Below are 10,471 nucleotides of genomic sequence, written 5' to 3'. Positions count from 1 at the left end.
CGAATATTTTATTTCAGTACCATGTAAATGGGTGTAGCTGAGACTCCCCTGTCCATCATTGTGAGAGATCCCCAGACTCTCACTGTTTCCAGTCATCCCTTCTTTAGTGTTTATATCATGTTACAATGATGCAAAGGTTACGGAGGTGAAAGCTGATCAGCCCCACGGACCTACTGCTGTCATTTATTATTTGTAATGTATGATGTGGTCCACGCACAATCGCACATATAAGTCCAGATGGTAGAGCGAGTGGAAAAGGCACCCTTAGGCCTGCGTCAATGGAGTATTTTCTCAGCCCTTCAACTGGAGCCTCACACTTTTTAAAGGGTGAGGGCAGGAAGGGGGACACAACTCCCTTATCCTCAGCCAATGTCCTACTATTTCCCCCAGTGATAGTTGGAGGATTTTGCTCTCTCTACGATTTAGGGAAGTTGCTGGGGGGGATTTCGCTACCTTTCCCCCATGCAGGGATGTAGGCAAATGTTCCACGGTATTTCACACGCTCCCCACCTTTACCGAGGGGCCTTGGAAGGGAGGGGGGGGGAGATTTGCGGGGGTCCCCCCCCGTCCCCGTGAGTTGCGGGGTTGGTACCTTTGGAAAGGGGGGCGCATTCTGTTGTTAGTGAAACGTGCGCTTCTCCCGGGAGGGGTCCCTCCCTCGTACTGCCCCAGCCGCAGCCCGCTGCCCGCCCTGAAGCCCTCCAATTGCTTCCTGCCGGCGGCCGTGCGCGTAGGCCGGAGCTGGAGGGGGTGGGTGCGCGCATGTTGCGGAGCGGGCGGCCCGGTGCGGTGTTCGTGTGCAGCCTGATGGAGCCCCCTGCTGTGGCCTCTCTAGGGAGGGGCGCAGGTGCGTGTGCGGAGGGTCTGTGGGGTGGAGAGCCGGGGGTGGGTGTGTGTGTGTAATGCGCTGGCCGGGCTCGCTGCGTGCGTCCGATCTGTGCGGCCACTGCCCGGGCTGTGTTGCCTCCCCCCCGCTTCCCTTGTCACGGTTGCAATGGGGACTCCCCCCGGCGGGCGCCACGCCCAGCGGCCCGGAACTCAGCGCACACCTGGCCCCACGCGGGCCGGGACTGAGGGGGGGGGGCCCGATCTCTGCCCCCAGGGGCACGGGGCGCACGGATTTAAAAGGGGCAACCGCTAAATTCAGGGGCGCTGCTCTTCCGTGGCCGCCCGCGCCCCACCGTGGCTGAGGGGCTCTCCCCGGCGGGACGGCGCGAGGAGCTCGGGCAGTCGGCGCCTCGAGACCCGGCGCCAGGCTCCGGGCCTCAGCCCGGCGGCGCGAGCCGACCGCTCGCTTCCAACCTGCCCGCGCAGAGGCGCCGAAAGTTCTAGAGCAGGCAGGGGCGGGGGTTGAAGAGGAGGAAGAGGGCGGGGCCTTTCTGTCAGAGCGCGGGGCAAAGATTCTAAAAATTTTCCATAGCTGCAGTAACTGAGATAAGAGACGTTCGCTGGCTCCGCCTCCCCGGCTGTGTGACGCGCGTTAGTCAGTTCCCCTTTCCCCCGCTACGGGGGGAGCCGCCAATCAGCGCCAGGGCCCGGCAGGCAGGAGCCTGCGCGAGCAGCCGTCCCCGGCGGCCCCTCACGCGCTGTTCACGTGCCCGCGCTGCCAGGGCCGGCCCCCCGCCCGTGCTGCCTTGTCCCTTCCCTCTGTTCGGGTCTGAACCAGGGCAAGGGGTGCACGGGCTGCGGGTACAGACCCGCACACGGTGCCGCTGGCTGGGGGATAGCCTGGTGACCCAGTGCTGGGGCCAGGGGTGCGCAGCAGGTTTGCCAGCAGCCTCCCGGAGCTGCCCTGTTTGTATGTTGGCAAGGAACGGAAGGAAGGCACCAAATGGTGGCTGGGGAGAGATCAGGGGGCGATCTGCTGACACTCTTCTTACAAGGTTTGGTGCTAGCCATGGGCACTGGCCCAGCTCGGCCACCACAGCCCTTTAAAACCACATGTGAGTTCGGTTGTCAAATGTGGCCCTCAGGCAAATGAGGCTGGGAAGTTTGGCGCCTTGGAAAGAGATGCTCAGTGCCCAGCAAAGGGCTGATCAAGGCAAATGTGCCACAGGCAGGGTGGCCACTAACACATCCCCAGAATACGGGACCTGGACATTTCAGGGCTTCCAGGAACGATCTGACCCTGCCGGTGTGTCCTCGCATCTGTGACTTTTCCCATCAGCATGACTCTGCCGCTCGTGATGTAACTGTGCCACTGCTGACATGATCTGACCCCTGCTGGTGTGACCCCTGCCTCTGCCAGCATGATGGCACAGGGGAAGTCATGCTGGTGAGGCGTGGAGTGATGTGCTCTTCAAAATGCTGTCTGCTGTGCATGATACCAGTCAAAACCATGTCCCATTTTGTCTCTGTACTGGACAGAGGGCAAACGATAGAAAAACAGCACTGTCCAGCTGAATGGCCTGCGTACCCACAAGTGTTCACATGGGTTACCTGTCTGCATCCGAAAGTGGGATTTGTTCTTTAGGTATTCAATCTAAAATAAAACCTGTGATTTGATGTATTTTAAAGTTATGTGAAGGGTGCTTGTAGCATGTGAGTAAGCAGCCTTAATGCTTGTATAAATCCTGATAAATAAATATATCTGTGACGAGGGGAACTGCCAACTGTTGTGCTGAGACTACTTCTAACCCTTTTTCCCTGCCAGCTTGGGACTCCAGAACCTTGCCAGTTTGAGTCAGATACGCTAGCCTATAACAAACACGGACCCAGGTCTGAACCACGTCCCTCAACAGCTGCAGGCTTAACTGAAAACAGCTTAAGAAGTGTTCCTGTCTTTAACACTCAGATGCCCAGCTCCCAATGGGGTTCAAACCCCAAATAAATCCTTTTTACCCTGTATTAAAGCTTATACAGGGTAAACTCATAAATTGTTCGCCCTCTATAACACTGATAGATATGCACAGCTGTTTGCCCCCCCTTCCCCGCCCCTCACACCCAAGCATTAATACATACTCTGGGTTAATTAATAAGTAAAAAATGATTTTATTAAATACAAAAAGTAGGATTTAAGTGGTTCCAATTAATAACGGACAGAACAAAGTAAATTACCAAACAAAATAAAATAAAACATGCAAGTCTAAACCTAATACAGTAATAAAGTGATTACAGATGAAATCTCACCGTCAGAGATGTTCTAGTAAGCTTCTTTTATAGACTAGTCTCCTTCTAGTCTGGGTCCAGTGATCACTCACACCCAAGTGGTTACTGTCCTTTGTTCCAGTTTCTTTCAGGTATCCTTTGGGGCTGGAGAAGGTATCTCTTGAGCCAGCTGAAGACAAAATGGAGGGGTCTTCCAGGGGTTTAAATAGACTGTCTCTTGTGGGTGGACACCCCTCCCTCCCCCTGTGTAGAATCCAGCTACAAAATGGAATTTTGGAGCCGTATGGGTAAGTCACATGTCCATGCATGACTCAGAACTTACAGGTAGCAGCCATTGTTCACATGCTACCTTGAACGTCCTCAGGTAGACTTCTTATGTGGATTGGAGTTTTCCAAGATCTGTTGTCTGTTAAGTGTTTCTTGATTGGGCACTTAACTTGCAAATTCATTTTTAAAGAAGCTGACCAAATGCCTTACTAAGGCTACTTAAACAAGTACACAGCTAATATTCATAACTTTGAGTACAAAAATTATACATGCATACAAATAGGATGAATATATTCAGTAGATCATAACTTTTGCAGAGATATGTTACATGGCCTATCTAGCATAAAACATATTCCAGTTATGTCATATTTACTTTCATAAGCATATTTCCATACAGCATTATGGGGTGCAATGTCACAACATCATAAAAACTACTTTGCAAAATCAGCAACCACCTGAAGAATTTGGCAAGTGCAGAACCCTTCCTGTAAGGTATTAGAAAAAAACCCTTGTTTTAAAAATATATGTGATTTAGAAGGGTCTGGATTCATACTGATTCTTCTTGATATATTTAAAAAACAAAACAAAACATTTTTAATACAATTGTCTATTGCACATATTCAGCACAGTGACTTATTTTATAGCTTTGTAACTAAACATTGTAAGTTATATGCATAGTAACATTGTAAAAGTTACTTCTATCCACTTGGTTTTAAAATGTAACTTCATACATTTCCCAAAGGGCCTATAAATGAAATATATTGTGTCAAAGCAGTTTGTATAAGCAGCTCCATATATTAACTGTATCAGTGCATAAGAGTAATATGAAAATCCTTTAAACACATAATGCAGATCAGGTGAAATCCTACATGCTGCTGAGGGGCTGTGGAAGGCTATAGAATAGAATCAGAAATGTCAGCCCTGAAAGGACCTTGAGAGTTCCAGCCTATGCAGAAAGAAAAGGAGTACTTGTGGCACCTTAGAGGCTAACCAATTTATTTGAGCATGAGCTTTCGTGAGCTACAGCTCACTTCATCGGATGCATACTGTGGAAACTGCAGCAGACTTTATATACACACAGAGATCATAAAACAATACCTCCTCCCACCCCACTGTCCTGCTGGTAATAGCTTATCTAAAGTGATCATCAAGTTGGGCCATTTCCAGCACAAATCCAGGTTTTCTCACCCTCCACCCCCCCACACACAAACTCACTCTCCTGCTGGTAATAGCCCATCCAAAGTGACAACTCTCTACACAATGTGCATGATAATCAAGGTGGGCCATTTCCTGCACAAATCCAGGTTCTCTCACCCCCTCACCCCCCTCCAAAAAACACACACACAAACTCACTATCCTGCTGGTAATAGCTCATCCAAAGTGACCACTCTCCCTACAATGTGCATGATAATCAAGGTGGGCCATTTCCAGCACAAATCCAGGTTTTCTCACCCCCCCACCCCCATACACACACAAACTCACTCTCCTGCTGGTAATAGCTCTTGGGAGACAGGCCAGTCCTTGCCTACAGACAGCCCCGCAACCTGAAGCAAATACTCACCAACAACCACATACCACACATCAGAACCACTAACCCAGGAACTTATCCTTGCCACAAAGCCCGTTGCCAACTGTGCCCACATATCTATTCAGGGGACACCATCACAGGGCCTAATAACATCAGCCACACTATCAGAGGCTCGTTCACCTGCACATCCACCAATGTGATATATGCCATCATGTGCCAGCAATGCCCCTCTGCCATTTACATTGGTCAAACTGGACAGTCTCTACGTAAAAGAATAAATGGACACAAATCAGATGTCAAGAATTATAACATTCATAAACCAGTCGGAGAACACTTCAATCTCTCTGGTCATGCAATCACAGACATGAAGGTCGCTATCTTAAAACAAAAAACCTTCAAATTCAGACTCCAGCGAGAAACTGCTGAATTGGAATTCATTTGCAAATTGGATACTATTAATTTAGGCTTAAATAGAGACTGGGAGTGGCTAAGTCATTATGCAAGGTAGCCTATTTCCCCTTGTTTTTTCCTACCCCCCCCCCCCGACGTTCTGGTTAAACTTGGGTTTAAACTTGGACAGTGGTCAGTTTGGATGAGCTATTGCCAGCAGGAGAGTGAGTTTGTGTGTGTGTGTGTGTCCCTGGAAAAAAAAAAGGGGGGGGGAAAGGGGTGGGGTGGGGTGAGAAAGCCTGGATTTGTGCTGGACATGGCCCACTTTGATTACCATGCACATTGTAGGGAGAGTGGTCACTTTGGATGAGCTATTACCAGCAGGATAGTGAGTTTGTGTGTGTGTTTTTTGGAGGGGGGTGAGGGGGTGAGAGAACCTGGATTTGTGCAGGAAATGGCCCACCTTGATTATCATGCACATTGTGTAGAGAGTTGTCACTTTGGATGGGCTATTACCAGCAGGAGAGTGAGTTTGTGTGTGAGGGGGTGGAGGGTGAGAAAACCTGGATTTGTGCTGGAAATGGCCCAATTTGATGATCACTTTAGATAAGCTATTACCAGCAGGACAGTGGGGTGGGAGGAGGTATTATTTTATGATCTCTGTGTGTATATAAAGTCTGCTGCAGTTTCCACAGTATGCATCCGATGAAGTGAGCTATAGCTCACGAAAGCTCATGCTCAAATAAATTGCTTAGTCTCTAAGGTGCCACAAGTACTGCTTTTCTTTTTGCGAGTACGGACTAACACGGCTGTTACTCTGAAGCCTATGCAGAGTAACAGCAGTGGGCTGGGAGGCAAAGAAGTCATGCAGGAAAACTCTGTAATGCCTTGCATCTAATGGAGCCAAGCTAGTTGTCCAGGCTCCAGTCCATGGTATCACAAAAGAAGGATGAGGTGTGTGTGGGTGAACAAAACATCTGGGTTTATGGGTCTGAAAACTATTTAAACCCACTGGTCCACAAAGATGTATATAGGGCTGAGGTTTCCATACTTTCTTTGCTGGAGTTTCATGCATTATTCTTACCTCACACAGACAGACTGTGGCAGGCTATTATGGGATCTTATCCTGTACTCCTTTCTCAAGTAAAACTCCACTGAAGCCAACAGGAATTGTAGTGCACATATTAAAAGTATCATTCAAAATCTTGTTTAATTCTCAAATATATATTCCTGGATTTATCCTACCCTAGTTTTAGCTTTCCAATATTATCACCACAAAATCATTATGTTAAAAAACAACAACTTTTTAAACAAAATTAAATTAAAATTTTAAATATATTAAAATTTAGACTTATACCAAAAGGAGGTAGGAATTCTGACCTTTGCTTTTTAAGCCATACAGTTGTGCCATTGTATTTGAGTTCACTCAGAACAGTGGATTCTGCATTTAATATATACAACAATACCCACCCACAAAAATGAGTCAGCCTTAAAAGGGCACTGCCAAATACCATGAAAAAGATTTTCACTTTATGTTTTTCACTCTATAACATTCTCTTAAGAGGTTTAAAAATAGTATTTCTCTCCATTAATCTTGACCTTTTCCACTCAGCAAATATTGATTTTTCCCCTGTGTTGTATGAAATTAACATCAGTTTTTTGTTTATCTTTTTGCTCTGTGATAATGTAGTACAATTTGGGGAATAGTATTTGTTAGCTCAAGCTCCCTCCACTGTCGCAACCCTCTCCCCCTTCTCTCCCCACTGATTTTTATTGTCTAGCTCCTTCAGGGATCAGAGCTATAATTTTTGTTCTTGTAAATTTTGCTGGTGATGGAAAATCAATTTTAAAATAGATATTTAGAATCTCAAAGATGTTTGTCACACAGTTACGTCATTGTTTGTGTATAAACATAATTTATGATGTCAACAAAGCCCTCAGTCCACTTCAGATCTGGAAAAGGTCACTTACATTTTTGTGGGCCCCACAAAAATAGCATAAATGGAAGAGTGGCTCAGAGGGCCAGTACTAGGCCGCACAATGGTGTTATATTCACAAGGGAGAGAAACTGTGGCAATTGGCAAATGCCTCCATACTAGTCCCACGAGGGTCAGTGTGAAGAACAATGATGGGGACAGAGGAGGAGCCATGGGATGTGTATTTACATTAATCCAATGGCCTGAATGCACCATGGCATCTTTGGCCAGGATACTGCACATCAGGCAAAACCTTCATAACTTTTGTCAGTAGAGGGTAGACAGGGTTACCCAGAATCATAGTGGAAACAAAGACTCCATTCATGTTCATATTATTTCGTGGGAACAATGTACCTGTCTGCACACTCTTGAACAATCCTGAATTACTTTACAGGTGTGTCTAACATGTGTATCTTTGAATTTCTCCCAGTGGTCTACCACGGTCTGCATCATGAGGGAGCAATGGGCCAGATCCTCAGATATATTTAGGTACCTAATTCCCATTGAAATTAATGGGAGTTAGGCATCTAAATACCTCAGAGGACCTGGGCCAACAGCTCTTTCTGTTGATATAAGCATTTGCTCCTTGGTGAGTGGTGGGGATGGAGATATGGGCACATAAGAGTTATCTATGGCTCTGGCACAATTTGGGAAACCTCAGCTGTTCAGAACCTGCAGTTATCTCAAGGATTATTACCCACCTTTAACACATATGCAGGCAGCACAGCAGTTATTGGCTTACAAACAACTATTACTAGAGTGCCTATGGTGGACCCGCCAACTGTAATCTGGCTCCCAACAGACCTTTAACTTTCAGGTAGGGCCAGTTTCCGAAGGACAATGGGCATATACTTCTGGAGTGGTATCGCCTTTCTAAACCTTGTGTTATGATATTCAGAGCTAGGATGAGATCCTCACGCAGTACCAGAAAAGTAGCCTTCCTCATCCTGAAGTTCTCAGTCCATTGCTGTCCATCCCATGTCTCCATAGCACTCTGCCTTTAGGGGCTGGGTCTAGATCTGCCACTAGAAAGGGTGCTCTTCATCCATCATGAGAGATGGCATCCACTAGCTCTACTAAAAATAGAAAGGCCTCTCCTGAAGCTCTGTCTGAAGCTGGTGTGCGTCAGATCATCATCAAATCACAGCACTGTTGGGAGGGGGTGGTGAATTGTGGAAGTCTGAGGTTTGGAACTTTACTTCCATAATTTCTAATGGAAGAGGGGCGGACAGTTTCTTCCAAAATGTCCAATGCAATGAGCAGTTTGCAGCAGTGCTGGGAACCATGGGATGCATGCCCAGAAGTTACTGTGTCCAACACACTTGATGGCAGTGACAATGTAGATTTGTTTGTGTGTGTGTGTGGGGCAGGGGGAAAGCAACCTCGCTACACGTTAATGTGTGTTTTAAGTGTAGATGCACTTTTATTAGCTTGCATCAGGATAAATTAATTGACATAGGTTCAACTAATGTAAGTCTGTAGCACAGAGATACTCCAGGTGGGTCAGAGAGGCAGCACATACACTGGAGAAATGACTATATGGCTGCAATGCATTCTTGCTCTCGTCATAGGGTGTATGACTATGTGCATGAGAATTTCACCTCCTTAGCTCACCCACAACTCACAGTCCAGTTACTTGTTAAAAAATAGAGGCATGTATCTTAAAGCTAAATAGGTATCTTCTGTTCTTACAACTGCATCTTCTTGAGCACATTTACTTTGTAAGAAATTATAAGAAATTAAGTTAGGATGCATTTTCACCAGGCTATAACCACCAGTGTTGAGTTAGGTGAAAGTTTGGTCCTAAATACATTCAGAGTATCTCTTTTACCCAGAATTCTCCTGCTTTTGATGGCTTACTTAGATTTTTAATTTTAATTTTACTCTTTCCTATAATTAATTTAACTTTTTCTTTGAGAATTTCTTTGTGAACTCCCCTCTGTTCTCCATATATTGGCGCTTCAAGTGTTTAAACCACTATAACTAAAACATTAATTTTCTATAATTAATTTTAAAACTATGATGGAAAACCTTTAATATAGACGATATTTAAAAGCCTGTTTTTGCCACTCGTATTTGACTACTAATAGGACTATTCAAGTTATATGGTTAAGGGTTGCAAAGTCAGTCCCAAATTTTGTATTCTTTGCAAAAACATGTCACAATAGAAAGGGCATGGATGAATATTTTTAAAAGGTTCCAATTCTGCAAATATTTGTGCATGTGGTTAACTTAATGCATGTGAGTAGTTCTATGTATGAAAAGTTACTGAGATGCCTAAGTGTTTGTAGTATCAGGTCATATATGTATTATAGCCAGTCAACTACTGAATGTAAAACTTCATTTTCATCAATAGTTGATCCATTTTAATATCAGGTCTATTTTTTATTTTTTTAAGAATAGAGGTCGACACTAAGGTCCTATATACAGTGATAGTAGACAGACCTTTTCTTCCTTAATGAATGATTTGGTTTGTTTGTTATTTTCTCCCTTAATTCTTATGTATAAATGAACATACTTTAGCTCTCAGTGAAGACATTTTCCCTGCAATATTTATGGCAACACACTGGGGATTTTGCATGAGCAAGGACTGGTGGACTCCAAACCTGAGCATTGTAAGAATTCTTTGGTGGATAAAACACTTATACATTTTTGTTTTAGTTTAGAAAATTTAAATTTGAAAATGCTTATTTTAATTTAAAACATTATGTAGAAATGCATTTAAACACTTCGTATGTAGTGGGAAATGCCTTCTACCAAGTGAGTTTTCATATTCTTCAGCTGAGCAAAATGGACACAGTTTTCATTGAGTTACAACAGTTCTTGTGGACAAACTCCTGGCGGAAGTTAGGGATGTCTAGCTGTTTCAGTTCGTATTGCCTTCTATATACAATAAATAGTTTTAAATTAGACAAGAGTATGAAGCAAATTTATTTTTTATGGACTATATACTGATTCAGCACAATGGGAAGGATATTGTTCTATTTATTTAAATATTGCAGAATCTCTAGGATCAGCAAGGATCGATTACGTGAACTACCCGTTCTGTTCTTCTCTTTTTATGAGTCATACTTTTACTGAATTTATCTGAAAATGCTGTGTCATGCATAGGTTGCATAACTGCTACTCCACATTCTGACCCAGAATTCATTGACTGCCTCTAGTCCATACTAGGGAGGCAATCTGCACTCCTTATTCAGGT

General features: G+C 44.9%; 1 long non-coding RNA gene across 1 annotated transcript in view; it reads left to right on the top strand.

Moving 5' to 3' along the window:
• The first annotated feature begins 723 nt into the window (after positions 1-723).
• The window catches only part of LOC311526891, a 45,914-nt gene continuing 36,166 nt past the window's right edge, over positions 724-10,471 (top strand). Inside the window, exons 1-2 of the long non-coding RNA XR_014713183.1 lie at positions 724-847; positions 3,230-3,395. This is a non-coding gene — a long non-coding RNA (uncharacterized lncRNA). The remainder of the gene's footprint in view (positions 848-3,229; positions 3,396-10,471) is intronic.

Source organism: Lepidochelys olivacea, assembly GCF_965140295.1.
Source record: "Lepidochelys olivacea isolate rLepOli2 genome assembly, chromosome: 1".
Lineage (NCBI taxonomy): Eukaryota > Metazoa > Chordata > Testudines > Cheloniidae > Lepidochelys > Lepidochelys olivacea.
The sequence above is the reverse complement of the archived record's forward strand: the minus strand, read 5'-3'. Positions and strand labels throughout refer to the sequence as shown.